The sequence below is a fragment of the Helicoverpa zea genome, chromosome 25 (assembly GCF_022581195.2).
Source record: "Helicoverpa zea isolate HzStark_Cry1AcR chromosome 25, ilHelZeax1.1, whole genome shotgun sequence".
Taxonomy (NCBI): Eukaryota; Metazoa; Arthropoda; class Insecta; order Lepidoptera; family Noctuidae; genus Helicoverpa; species Helicoverpa zea.
The window spans coordinates 8482571-8494955 of NC_061476.1; the positions used below are offsets into that span (position 1 = coordinate 8482571).

Genomic DNA, 12385 nt, shown 5'->3' on the forward strand with positions numbered 1-12385 from the left:
AAATAAGCCTACTAATATTGCAAAATACTGGAAAAGTAACTGTGGTTGACATAACTGAATCAGTGAGGTTAAAGGAAAGTATAACCAGACCACAATAACTAAGCATGTTGATGTCAACTGTTAAGAAAGATTTTTATAAACGTGTTAATGATAAATGAAGAAATAAGAGAAATAATACCTGGATTCTCGTATTATTTGAAAAAGGTACCGTAGCCCTAGTACATAAAGGGCTCCAGGAGTGACTACGGTTCAATATTTAAAGGAGCAACTGTTCGCACTAGGTTTTTTTATCGCGACAATCGTATCGTAAAGATCATAGTTTATATTCCTAAACAATGTTTAATAAATCACATGTTATAACTAACTAATATTACTAATGGTAACTATGGAATTCGTCTATTATTCTCTGTTACTTATACACTTTTAAATGATTACACTTAAATCAATTCTAAGGCAGTCTTTTTTGACAGATAAAGCAACTATTTTAAGCAAGCAGATCATTACAGGATAACAAAATATCTTTCGTTGCAGATATGACGTAATTTTATTATTTCATACGAAACTTTCTTCACTTATCATAGTATATGTACCTATAGTTATTATCTAAATCGAGTTTATCAGGTTTTTGCTTATCAGCTCTAGATTGAATTTCTGTAAAATTACCAGTACTGTTGAACTTCAGTCTAGAGTCTTCATTTTCATTGCAGTTCTTATAACTACAAAAAGTTTTAACGTTTCATGTTTGCCCTTGACCAGTAATGCTGCGATTGGAATAATTAATTACGAGAAAAAACAAACAGTCGATGCAATTACACAGAAATGTTCTCAACTAAAACATTGCATAAAACAATCTTTGTAGAAGTTGGAAATAAAAGAGAGAGAATGTAACAAAATGGTATTTTGGAAAGCTAATATAAGTAATTGTTAAACCTTGTTTGACAGCATTATTGTTTGTTGTGTGTAATTTACTGCAAGACTTAGGTACCTGTAATGATGCAGACCTCTGAAAATACGTAGTACCCTATGAACCAGTTATAGTCACTAATTACTTAATGCACTATTTAACTGTAACGATAGCCAAACCATAACCAGCCTTATACAATGAGCCCCTAGGCCAAATCAATGATTTGAAAACTGAAAATGGTTCGGCTATCGTTTATACAGTGTAACTCACCCCAAATGCAGCCTCTCTCTCTACCCTTACTCACGCATAGGACACGTAAGAAACCAATAGCTGCTCCAACTGACATTTTGAAAATTGCTTTTGTATTACAAGAGCAATAACCATCCTTCGTATACAAATCAAAGGTTAAAATAACAATAGCCTATAAAATCTGAACACCAATCTCAACATGTATTAGAAAGTTGAATCATAACAAAATTACAGACGACATTATTCAATCACATTATGTTATAGTTCGGCCATTCAGAGAATGCGTTCCTGACACGTCGCGATTGAACTGACGACGTAACTTTGCAATGGCGTTGCAGTTACGATAAAAATATTTTTGCTGGTTGTTTACCGTTTTAACAATTGAGGAGCATTAAAACAACATTCATCATCATCCTCCGAGCCTTTTTTCCCAACTATGTTGGGGTCGGCATTAAAACAACATTATTATATCAATAATCAATGAATGTTATAATTTTGTGCCAAACTGAGTGTCAAATAACTTGGTAAACAATATTTTTCTAAATCTATACTGCGCTATTACAAGGTTATGTCAGCGGTTTATATTTTGTAGTGCTGTGCTAAAAATAACAGGCAAGTATCGTAATCTGTTCTTATACAGTTATAATATAAAATAATACGTTTTGATTTTCTTTTTAAGAATTGGAAAATAATGGACTATAAGACTTAATTATAACGTTTATGAAATATAAAAATAAAACTATGACCAAACCGCATTTTTATACTTAGATTAAAAATGGTAACCCCAAATGGCGTTATGGGCCGCCATTTTGTGACGCTAAAACAGTCGTCCGTTGTCGTTTCGTGCGCATAGACCACGTTTTTCAAGTGTTTTCGATCTGTTTTTATTTGATTACCCGGCTTTTGTTAGACCGAGATATCAGGATTGATTCTGTTATTGATAATAATATAATTATACATGTAGGCGAAGATGATGATGAAGACACCACCTCCTCAAGCAAATCGGAGTCTGATTAATATTCTGTTCGCACATTCAATTCAATGTACTTGTAACAAAGAATAAATAAAACAATTTTATTATATGAATATTACCTTTTTTTGGTTTCCACTTAAATAACTAAAATATAAAACAAATGATTCCGCCAATTTAAAACGAAAATAATCTTAAAATAATGCGGCGGTTCATTTTGAAGGAACGGTAACGAACTCAGTGTTATGTTGTGCCCATCACTAGTCGTGACTAACTGATAGGTGTCAGGAACGCATTCTCTGAACGGCCGAAGTATAATGATTACAATTTGGACAGACTTGTAATTAATGCCGCCAAAAGTACTGTTATCATGTCTATCAGCTGTGATTCGTGTTATGTCAAACTTGTTTACAAATGGTATCTACTGAGGTTAAGTGACTCGCGCCGGTAGGTATAAAAAGTCGTGGTCATTGAACAACGTATGTATGTATATTTACTTCAGTATAATGTGGTTCTAGAAAAGTTTAACGTTTGATAAGGACAACAGATTTATCGAAATATTTAGGATACCTTGATGTTTTATATTAAGGTCCATCGTCTATTCTACCATTAATGGATGCGATAGTGCTAAAGCCTTTTCTAACATCAATAACAACATTTAATTCATCAGAATCGTCATTTCACAATAAATCCTGCTTGGTTGCACCTGTTTCATTCTATGACATGTGACAGATAATAACGGCTGCCTGTCAACTAACTCCGTTAGAGCTTTAGTTTAATTTTTATTAAGATCCTGTTTAGCATATTCAATGAGGATTACATAGTAATTATAAGGATTATTCATGTTGAAATCTTCTGTTTCATATTATTTAATTGTTTTCTGAAGCTTAGTAATTATCTAGCTTAGTTTCCTCAAAGGGTTTGTTCCAATTGTCTTAGAAAATACCAAATAACACAAGGGTCTGACATTGCATGCAATAGCAGCATCATGTTTTGAATAACGCTCGTGTCCAATTTACCATACAACATTCAATTTATTAAAGCTACCATTAAAATTACTAGTGCCACTTTCCCCATACCATGCAACACTCCCATGCCACACAATGGACACATAATCAAAATCAAACTACCTTTCATTCTTAACACATACAATTTGTTACCAATCGAAAGATTGCAACTCTGTACAAAAGATATTGACTTTTCCGCAACACGGTACCGGCATGGTGGCTCAGGTATTTGGCGAAAGCGCCCACAAGGACATGCGTACGCGCAGCCAGCCAGGGTGAACTGTGTCATTGACATCCGTGCAGAATTTTAATATTGAAATTGTTGCCGTAATGGGCCTTTCGACGGATTTAAAGATTAAAGTTAGATGTTGAGAATGTTTTTGGCAATTTTTATGGGAATTTAATTAGACCTAACGTTTTATTTTCATCAGTTCTTCTACTTTTATTCATTTCCAATTCTATATAAGTGCTAACTAACGCCTGTTTTGTACGAGGATCAGAATTATAACTCTCGGCGTAGGAGTTGACAGTTCAGCTACTAACCAATCGAGTGACATTGCTAGTTTTACGTGGAAACGACAAAACAAGAACGACTTATATCCCCAACTACGGTAAATTAGCAGGACGCATAAATCTTCTTCAGAGCTCCCGGTCACAAAACGTGACTGCTAAGGAGTCGTACTGGCAAATCATACGCATGATTGAAATTAGACGTTCATATATTGAGAGACGGGTTAACAACCTGCTGTACGTTTTTATCGAGATAAAAAATCGATATCTTAATGCAAATTGTTTGCAGTACTTCGGTATTGATTAAGGCTTAGCTTGTGATGGTCGGCACAAATGTGCATAAAAAGATAATGGGTTGGATACTAAGGATGACAGCAAACGTTTGTATCACTTATGTTCAATTCAGTAGTTACATATTATAAACGAAATATTCACATATTAAATCATTGGTTGTCAGGAGGCATAAGGACAAATAACAATCAACAATCTTCGAGACTTACACATTGTTTCCAAGAGGCGACAATAATTGTTCCAGTAACAAGATGACAAATAAAAATCCAGAGAAATCTATAACAGACGCAGATGTGTCAACGAGACGTACTCTACTTAATTGAGAGATAGTTGAATCAGTCCTCGATCAAAACGCGTCCACTTCCATTGAAATATCGGGTACAAAGCGGATGGCTATCAAAACCGGTATCTGACATTGTTTCATATATAATAGTATCTGCTAAAACAACATCTGTAATGTTTCAGGATTCGAATTTGTTATTTTTCATTTTATCTTCAGCAGGATGTGTATTGATAAGAGCGGTCAGTTGAAACTCAGCTGCTGGATCAAACTAGATTTCATAATCGGTCAACGCTACGTTTGTATTACTTTTAGTAAAGAATGATACATACATGTGGATCAACAGTTTGTCATAATCGGCAATGAATATTGCATTCGATTTACTATTGCGGAAGCTTGATTAGATATTAACATACATTAAACTATTGCAGGTGGTTCAGGGGAAATCCAAGTCGATCATATGATTAAGATATAAATATTATATAGTCCTTTTTCATCACAAGATGGATGTGTGAGTTTAGCCATAGCTCATATAGAATAATTTATGTTTAAGATCCCGGCAGCCAGACGCCAGACAAAACACAATTAAGAATAACACACCTATGTATATCTAGACTAAATCATCTGTCTATCAAGCATATTTATTTAGCTCAACACGTTTTCCTCATAAGTTCTGCAAATTATTTCCATATGTGAAATGACCTACATTAAGGACAGGCAGGATAATACAAACCAATCGCTTAGTAAAAGAAACTATATAGTAAATTCTTTATGCTTGAGTATATTTGAAGTTTTCCTTATATGGGGAGTTAACCTTAGCTGTTGGAGCAATAATTTGTCCGTTGTTAAAATCCGGTGCATGTAGAGTTAGGTATCCTTTCACATTTTAAGGTCCAGTGACAAATTCACTTTTCATGTCCGTCTGTAGGTCAGTAACGAGATCGTGTGAAAGATCTGGTTATTTGAATGTGACTGCGGCGGGTTTGATATTCCGCGAGACTGGTTTTAATTCGACAATTATTTGAATTAAAAACGCGCTCAGAAAAGTTGAACAGTCAAAATGAAGTAGGCCAGTATTTTATTAGGATGTTTAATGGATCCACATACTCGTATTAATTTATTATTATTGCCAATTAGTAGGGAAGTATCTCAATTGTCAATTTATAAAGTATACAGTGACGACTTCTTCCGTGCAAAAATTCCCTTTTCAGTAGAATTAACGGTTCCCGTAATGAATCATCAATCCACTATTAAATATATTGTATATAGGAAAATCTGTATGTAAATATTATTAATTACCTTGTTACTTAATTAGTTTATAGTCAAACAAATTAGCGGCACTTTGATTTCGAATTGTCATTTCAATTTCTATACCTAGCTGTTTATGCCATTTATTAATTACCTTTAGTTCATTAATGACGACATGGTCATTGAATAGACTTTTACATTATCAAGCAGTTCTGTTTACTTGTTGTTTAGTTGCTTCTGTAGCAAAGCAAAATGTTACCACTAACGCAAACTGCATCCTCAAGTAAGTCTAGACCTCCTTAGATACAATTTACAACGTTACATTGAACCCAGTCTCATATCCATAGTTTCCTGTGCAAGGGGAATAACGACGCCTGCGCAGATATCGCGAATGATTCACAATATGGCCGCCATTTATCTGCGGCACAAGTAAAACTCGGCGTTTGCGCACTCCAATACATTTTCAAGTGGAGTTAATCGATTTCAGTGGAAATGCTGTAGCTAATTTTCAAAAAAGATTCATAGGACTTAAAATTGTGTAACAAAAGAAGCAAGTTTTGCAGAAATGTAGTGCAATTGTCGTGTGTACTTTGTATTTGTAATGTTGGTATTAGCTTACTAATCGACACGACAGTTAGTCATACGATATGGAATTAACCGAGCAAGCCACTTGCAAATAAAAAGTGTAAAATTTATTTAACGTCATTCGTTCCATTATAATGAAGGCTGTTTTAAGAGCCTCTCTAGAAAACTATAAGGAAACAAATAGGTTTAACAAATTGAAATTGCGTGTATTTTTTTTTCATGTAAAAACTTTGAATCCAAAACTAAGCATTCCAATGTTCTGCTAGTTCGCCAAGCATGGTATCCGCAAACAATACACTTAAAGCCTTCAATGATAAGGTCATAGTTGAATATTTTGGTGTATTATTTGTATACAAGCTACGAAGTTCACATACCAATTACATATTGATTACACGTATTCAACGAACATTTTGCTGATTACAGAGCAATGGGTCTTACTGGAGATATGACAATGTCTTCTACAGCTATTTCAACTTTCATTAACAAAACAATTAACAGTATCACACGACGCATGTTACACATGAAGTATTGCTGTTAGCTATTACCCCACATATTCAAGGTTGATAATATTATCGTGAACTAGCTTTAGCTTGAGGCATTGACTGACACAGAGTCCTTTCTCAGTCACATCTTATGTAAGATGTTGGGGTGCGGCAAGTTAATAAATAACACTATAAACAAGGGTATTCCCATGCAAAAACCTATAACATAAAACACGAATAACAAGAAGTAATTAAAGTTGAGAAAATAAAAGAAGATTCTACTAATGACGATAAAGAGGTGTTAAGTAGAAAATAAAGTCCAGTTAATTTTATAACTCTGTTTATGGTGACGCGACCCAAAATAGTAGCAATAACTTACGTATTAATTGACAGTTCACGTTAAGTAGCTCCTTTCCGATTCACTTCTAAACAAGAATAACATAGAAGAATTACAGAATTATCTAGACCAGCATTTGTTTCTAAATTATTTTTTTGTTGCTGACCCAAAAGTTCTCGAAATAGTCAAATCAAAGTTCCTGTGTCAAATCATTAATCATGCAATGCGTATGTCAGTTCCAATCGAGACAAAGTGCTCTAAAAAGGGCACCTGACTTACGATAAACTTGAGAACAGGTTACCTGCAGATCATAATCAATTGTTTACACTGACTTACTGTGGGTCAAGGCTGCCGGGAGGTCGGACTATGTAACATTTCTTACTTCTAGCGACAATTTTAAGGGCGTCAAATGGATTTTTACTGTCTTCGATATAAACTTTATGGACAATAACAATCATAATGAGAGATTTTATGTTTTTTTACATTGATGTTTTTGTTTTGCGAAACCATGACCGGCAATTTAATGTTTTATTCTGAACGACCATTAAGGTAAATGAATAAATGCACCTGTCTAACTTTTAAGTGCTTTTGGTTTATTAATTTTAGTATACCATATTGTATTTACCTCAATAACCATCTTCGAACATAACCTTTTTGGAAGTTGGCTCACTTTCTACATCTTTTTTTGAATTGTTACGATATTTTTTTAAAATTTGTATAGTGGTTTTGTCCTTAGTCCAATATTATACTACTTTAGGAATGAAGACGTTTACATCTTTGTTTTTCAAATGAAAAATAAAAGAATTGAGAACACGCCAAAGTTTATCCTTATTCAAGTTGTGTTAGAATTTTCCGTCAGCATTTTTGGATGAATTCTCTCATGCTGTTCTTTAATTCTTAAGTTTAGAAGAGGAAGCTTTCCATCAACATCATTAAATAGATACACCATCACAATTAGTACAGTCGCAGCCACAAGGCGACGTGTGTAATTATATAGCTAATTTAGCTTGTTTAGATAATTAACAGTTAGCTCTAGTTGCCGAACTAACATGGCCGCCCTAGTGTCATGTCGCTAGTTTTGGTTGTGTTTGTCAAGCGTGCTGTTTACACGCAGTTTTGTTTGACAATATTTTTGTTAATCGGCCTGATGTTAGTACTTGATGTTACTAATGATTTGAGGCCTTCTTGATGTATAATGGAATGTGAAGAATGAGGTCTACAATAACACTAGCCTACTATAAAAGATGAAAATGAAGCTATGCTTATTCATGCACTGAAGTTTCATGGGAAAAAGATAGACGGTATTCCTGATTGTGTCTCAAATGTCATCCTATCCTGAATAGCAGATTATTTGAAAAACCAAAAAGACTATGCAAGATAACTGCACAATATTATAATAACATGCATTTAGCACAGAACCAGAACAATGAATTATAATGCTTCTGTTAAACAATGACTTATTTGTCGAAGTAATTATACTAATTAGAGAGTTAGCAGCCAGTTAAACGGCAAAACGCTGTCAGTTTAAAGTTATTAACGTGTGCATACAATCCTGATGATATGGTTGTGTCATTGACTGATTGGAAAGTCACTAAAGTTATTTGCAACGCTCGAATGGGTATAAAGATAATTTGGCATACATACATTGTTGATAGTGACGTGACGAGTATTAAAAAAAATACGGCGTGTGCAAGAAAATATTTACGAAATAACAGAGTGATGGAAGTTAGTGTTTGAAAGCAAGTTTTAACGGAATGCAGCAAAAGCGTTAAAAATCGATTCAAATCAGAAATTGCTGATGAATGTAATATGGGGAAAATGCAAGAATATCCTGTTACAACATTTTTATGAAAATATCAAGTTTTAAAAGTTAACACAATAGTAAGAATTGAATTACGAGCCGGCAAAAAACGTACCTGAGCCCTGAGAAACTTATGACAATGTTCTTCAAGTTTAATCACTGAATCTATCGCACACACGTGTTTCCACTATAATATACACAATTAATTTCATCACTATGTCTGAGCAGAGAAACCGTATAGTCATGTTAAATGCTGTTTATTTTTAATTCAGTTTGACATTGCTAGTTTTTTATTTCATCAAACACTTATGTTTATATATTAAATTGTATAGTTTATTTATATTCTTCATTACTGTTATGGTTTTCTCATCCGGGCTACTAGAGATATACTGCCGTTCCCAATATGTTTTCTATCTCTTGGTTTGCTTAGTGATAGAATTTTAACAATAACCCCATACGAGTAATGTTAAATTCCTATCTCTTGTACCTAAACAAAACAATAGATAGAATATTGGGTTCGGCTTTAAAGCGTTTCCATGTGTTGTTATTTGCATCATTATCATCACATGTTGATGATAGTAATACCAATTGTGACGTTCCAGTAATGACAGGTTACAGCATACCATAAGGTCTTGTTTGTGACCTTCCTTGCTTCCTATGAATAAATCATCATTTTGGTATGTGTAATCTTCATAGTAACAACGACAATCTCAAATAAGACTTCACGTTCTATTATAGTTACTGATGATGAATGAAAACTCGTTCTTGCAGCTACCTTTTCAACTATAGCGTACCTTGGACGGCTTTACGGATGCAAATCAATTTCATCTAACCGTGAATCGTCAAGTCAAGATAATTGAACGCCATGTTTATTTGCTTAGTTTAATTAGTACCAGCACGATTCGTAAAAACCCAAAGAAACTTGAGAAAAAAATACGTAATGAACTGTTGCTGCTTATTCATTAGCTCAATGTTTGAGTAATGCAAAATATCCTCTTTTAAACCGACCTTAACAAATCAGCCACTTCAACCAATTACTGTAACACCACTTGTTTTCATTCAACCCCGTTTATTTTCCATTGATTATTGATACAACACTATCAGCAGTTGCTCAATTATATTATCTAAACCTATAAAATGATTGTTGTTCCATTGTCATCCTTAAAGTGAAGACATAAGATTCAGACGTTTGAAACATCGATCAATTTACTAGCAACTCTCATTGACAACTAGGAGCTATTAAAGCAAACGTAGACGAATTGATTACTACCATAAACGACGTATTTGCTCATTACCGTTTGCTGCTACGAGAAAATTCGTAGTAAGATCTTGATGATCCTACGTTTCCTCAATTGGTAAATAAACAAAGCGACTCGATTGTTACCGTTCGTCCGAATCCTTAGGTGCAATCCAATCGTGTCACTAGTTCCTGGACACTTGTTCACAAACACAGTCCATACCAATTGTTTGTAATTGGTGGCCACTGATTATTTACTCACAGAAACACGTGGCGGTACAATTTATCGCGGCACAGCGCGTGCGTTCGCGGCGGCGTTCTCAGTGACACTGACAGTATTCCACGCTATGGTCGTGGATCAGAGCCGGCGCCCGCGCATACTTATCACTGTAATCAGGTATGTAGCAGGTAAATTGCCTCTGAAAATATATATAGATGCGTGATGCAATCGCCATGCCTGCTCTTTGCCATCCTTCTCAGAACATCGTGGTTCTGTTTGGTTTGATTTTGTTTATATTCGTTTTGAGGTGGGAAGCCAAATCTGTTGCCAAAAGTAATCGTGCGTTGAATGCAATGAAATGGAAAGTTGTGCCAGTAAGGTGCGGTGAAGGCAGCAGTTTATTGCAAACTGTAATGCACGAGATAAGGCTCTTCATTATAAAAATATGGGAGGAATACAATACGAGATTCAACCTAAATACAAATAAAAGTTGATAATGTTATATTGTTTTCTTTTTACGATCTTACTTTATGGGTGCACTTTAACTAAGACTTAGTAATCGGTGAATAATACTAGTAGTATTATTTGATATACTTCGAGGCCGAGATGAAGATGTGGGAAAAGCTAAAAACCTATAAGATCATTCAATCCAGACATTAGACCCTTCTCAAAACAAGGGCACGCCTCCTGCGTCAGAGAATATCGGCTTGTCGAAGTATTTCCCTTACATCAAATGTGCAGTGATTATAGTTTTATTTGCAGCCTTTACATGCAGATCACGTCTGCTGTCTACGTCGCTTTCTGTCTGCCAGATGTAGATTGTAAACGTTACACAATCTTAGACATCATACTGAATTTTGTCTAGTTCTTATTTTTCATTTTGAATTAGAAAATTCTCAAAAACTTGTTCCATCTTCTTGTACTGATGTAAAATGTAGTCTGAACCTTATGAACGTTGTTTCCGACGATAAGTACAAAAGCTACGCAAATATTTCTTCAGCTAATGATGACATTGCTGCTATCAAATGAGAAGTGAATAACACATCATCATAGTCCCACAGCGGCGAAGACCTTACGAACCCAAAACGATCAAGTGCTCAAACATCCATTATCTCAATTGTTTCAATACGATGCGCGTGCTGTCCTCGCGTGTCGCCAGTCGATTATTAGGGCGAGCACACACGAGCGGCTGGATTGAAGATTAAGTGTACACTGTGTGGTCAATAAGAATATGTTAGCCTTGAGACCCCTTACGAACTTCGTAATGATGTCACAGCGAATTCTGTAGTAATCTTAATTGCTGATGATATTTTGTCAGTATACACATCAGGATTAACGATGGTCACTCTAATTTGTCGGACTGCTACAACTGGCATTAGCAGTCGACGTGTTTCGCTTAAAATTGTAGGTCACCAATTGCTATGAAGATGAGTCAACAGATAGTATTTCACATAATGGGCAATCATATTCATGAAAATTCTTGTAAGTACTGTTGGGTTCAGTGTTTTGTTCTACCTACTAAGTAATTGAGCATCAAGGCAAACATGAAGTCCATAGTTGTTTTCATATGCAACAGATAGAATAAGATTAGTTAAAGAGAATAGTATTCAACCAATTGATACCCCTTAAAAACATGCTACACAACCATGTTTTCCCTGACTCACACAACTTTCCATCAGCCCAGGTTAATTCCACTACAACACTATAAAACAATAAAGGTAATCGCATAAAACATAATAAAATAAAACAATATAGATATTTAGGTATCGTACCACGATTTCGTGTATTACGGCAGTGATATGTTCGTCACCGCATGACATCATTGTAATACGATCGATCGTGAAACAATATACTGTTATTACGATGTCACTTTTTTAAGGTACATGGGAAGTAGGTACTTAGGTAGCTGAGGTTTTTGAGACGCCATCTTAGAATTTGGATCAACATCAACGTCAAGTCCTCCTATAGTTTCACCGTCTTCTTTTCCCTTACAAGTGCACTACATGTAATGTTATGTGTGTTATGAAAAAGTGGTTAAGCTGAAAGGTCCCAATGAGCCATGATTTGTCACAATTCCTCTTAAATTCAGAACTTCAAAGAGCCTAGAGAGGAAAGGTAAAGTTAGATTTTGATAAGCGATCGAAGGACTCAATCACTATGTTTATCCTCAATGACTTTGCTTGCGTATACGTATTTTCATCATGACTTGAACGATACTTGTGCTAATGCAGTTGACAGATAGATAGGTTATTTGATCTGTTTAT

At 34.9% G+C, this 12385-nt stretch overlaps 1 protein-coding gene across 5 annotated transcripts in view; it reads right to left on the reverse strand.

The window, feature by feature from the left end:
* LOC124642738 (transcription factor EB) overlaps positions 1-12385 on the reverse strand; it is a 121923-nt gene that overhangs the window by 64213 nt on the left and 45325 nt on the right. Inside the window, exon 1 of one of the 5 annotated variants that reach the window (XM_047181352.1) lies at positions 10049-10226. The exons of 3 other annotated variants lie outside the window; for them this stretch is intronic. The gene's annotated coding sequence lies outside the window, so the exon portion shown is untranslated. Of the gene's footprint in view, positions 1-9959; positions 10227-12385 lie in introns of those variants that run through there. One more of the 5 variants, XM_047181353.1, reaches the window with a different exon arrangement.